The following is a 2,718-nucleotide window of genomic DNA, read 5'->3' as shown; positions in this document are numbered from 1 at the left end:
GTTTTATTGTAAGACTGGGACCTATAGCGAACCCTTAATCTGCTTTGAGTCTTCATTTCCTTCTGTGTAAAATAACTAGTTCATAAAATGTGTGTTTCTCATGATTCTTATAGCAGTCTGAAAAATGATGAATAGGAAAATTCTTTGAACCTTGTTCTTTATCTCTGTATAAAGATACTGTCTTTTTGTTATTTGCTTTAGACCTTATCAATATGTTATCTATTTTAGCACTATGCTGTTTTCTGAAATATGTGACCTATAAAATGTCAGAATGGCAACATAAAACATAAAAACAAGGAGAGTGTAAATGTGTGTTGCGATATGAATGAAATAGTGACTTCTGATGGTTTGAAAGCCTTGTTTTTTCCAGCCATGTTTAGTTTGGATCTTGGCTACAAGAAGGTGAAACTCTACATCTCATGAACCTAATTAATTCTCACCAAATATAATTGGCTCCCTCTTTACACCTGTGAAGAAATCAATTACATACAAAGGTACTCAGTGAGATGAAGGGATATGGTTTTTTGCCACCCAACATTGACTGAATCAAAGAAAGCTCTCTAAACTAACATACAAAACTTTTCATATAACCTAAAAATTTTCCCCATTCAGTTGTATTTTCCAAATTGCTTGCTTGTCTCCTTCAGTCAGAAAACATCAAGACCCCATATCCTTTGAAGAAACTGTGCTCTATGCCACTCCTGAGATTATTATTCACGCGAAGTTTATGCATGCAATGTAAGGATTTCAGAAAACAGAAGTTTTGAAGAAGAAAATGTTTAAACCCTCAAATAAATTAGTTCAAATCTATCAATATTAGTTTTTCAAAGTTTGCTTTCAGAGGTATAGTAAACGTAAACTCAAAAACAACCTACAAAAAAAGCAAAAGAAAAAAAAAACCACTTAACTAGTTAAAACTAACAATAAAATTAGTAACATATTTGCAAGCCAGATTGAATGAGTTTATTAGATTATATTCATTTAGGTTTTTATCCATTTTGTGAATAAAATGCATGAACAAGGATCCCATTAATTCATTAACATTAGTTCATTGTTTGTTAACATGAATTTCATTAATTGATTTAGTAATATATTTCATTTATTTTACTAATTCTGTTAATTTATTCCATAAAATTAATCATTAAGTTCAGTATATGTGGCAGACAGTTTTTTGGTCAGTATTTTATGAATGAAAAAAAGGTGAAGAACAGTTGATCTTCCCGAAGATCATGAAGATGATAGAAGCTCTGTATAGAGGTTGGACACATTGCTCACATCTGAACGTTCGGCAAGCTGATCAATAGAAGGCAGATCCACAGATTGGTCTGTAACACAGTGATTGGCAACTCCTAGAGGCAAAGTTGGATGGACGGCAGAATCCGGATCTATGGTTCAGCTAAGGGAAGGCATAGACTTCATAACCCAGGGGTCTGAAGCCATGGGATCAAAAGCCCAGTGTGTAGCAGCTTCTGGATCCATAACCCAGGGAGCAGCCTCTGCTGGACCGAGAGCCCAGAGACCCAGCATAAGTTGTCCAGCAAGGACTGTAGAGCATGGAGGTCCTTGGGCGGTAGCAGGATGTCTGGCAGGGACTGGATAGCACACAGGATGTAAGGCACCTGAGAGGCTCATAGCAGCCACTCTGAAGAGAGGAGCCCAGATGGCAGGAGCTGGGAGAGCAGCGATCAGTGCTGTAGACCAGGTTGCTGGGGTAGGAAGAGCCACAGGAGGAGCCTGAGTAGCGCAGGTGGTCCCCAAGGGAGCGGGAGGAGAAGTTTCCTGAGCAGCGGCAGTAGGACATGTTGACAGGAGATGTGAGTTCCAATGAGTGACAAAGAGAAGATTCTGAGATTTAATGTCACCTCCTGAACTGGGGTGTTTTTATACTCTTAGCCATGGGTGTGGCATTCTACACAGTCACCTTTCTCACGCTTGTAATCTCATCTCTGTATGTGTAATTCAATAATATTTTCTGTAACTGCAGATGAAAAATTCCTTTCATCTCGTATTCATGGGTGAATTCACTGTGTTGTTAAAGCACTAAGCTAGTGACCTGTTCCAAAGTCAGAAATTCTATGACTACATGCCTTTGATGCCATCTCATCATGACCAGAAAATCCCCTACTCTTCTCACTGGCCAAGATTCTTTGTTCATTTGACTGTATATTGGCTGGTGGATGCTTAGTTCTAAGGGGAGAGATTAAGATGAAGTAAATTTTTTTTGTCAGTGGAGTAAAGGCACCCTATTTGCCACCAATGATTTTCTTTCCCTAACTTTATTTCATTGCCTAAAATTACTTTTACATATTTTATTATAAAATTGCTTCTCAAATTCTTTAGAAAGAGAAAATAGATCAGATAAATTGAATAAGAAATATGGTGGATCACAGAGGTAAACCAGAACAAATGTTTAGAGGCAAAAATGACTAAAGAAGTCTACTTTGAAGCAGAGACTCAGGGGATGCCAATATGTGCACATGTGAAAAGACTCAGAGTCAAATATTTTAGAGGCAAGAGGAGATAAGGAGTGACTTTATGGGGTTTTCCATCTCTGTAGTTTAAATTAAAAAGTTCAATATGAGTATAGTTTATGGCTTTTCATATATATATTGTCCCTTTTGTCATCTATATTTAAAATTTTCTAAAGGTCTTTCTTCTCTAGAACAACTCCCATCAAGCAATACCTTCTGAACATTTCTACCTTCAGATTCTTTCATA

The 2,718-nt window shown here is 37.1% G+C and overlaps 1 pseudogene; it reads right to left on the bottom strand.

Annotated features, from left to right (window-relative positions):
- Positions 1-1,297: 1,297 nt before the first annotated feature.
- LOC137766039 (keratin-associated protein 13-1-like) lies at positions 1,298-1,801 on the bottom strand (annotated as a pseudogene).
- Between the last annotated feature and the right edge of the window lie 917 nt (positions 1,802-2,718).

Source organism: Eschrichtius robustus, chromosome 6 (genome assembly GCF_028021215.1).
Source record: "Eschrichtius robustus isolate mEscRob2 chromosome 6, mEscRob2.pri, whole genome shotgun sequence".
NCBI lineage: Eukaryota > Metazoa > Chordata > Mammalia > Artiodactyla > Eschrichtiidae > Eschrichtius > Eschrichtius robustus.
This window is presented reverse-complemented; position numbering and strand designations above follow the sequence as displayed.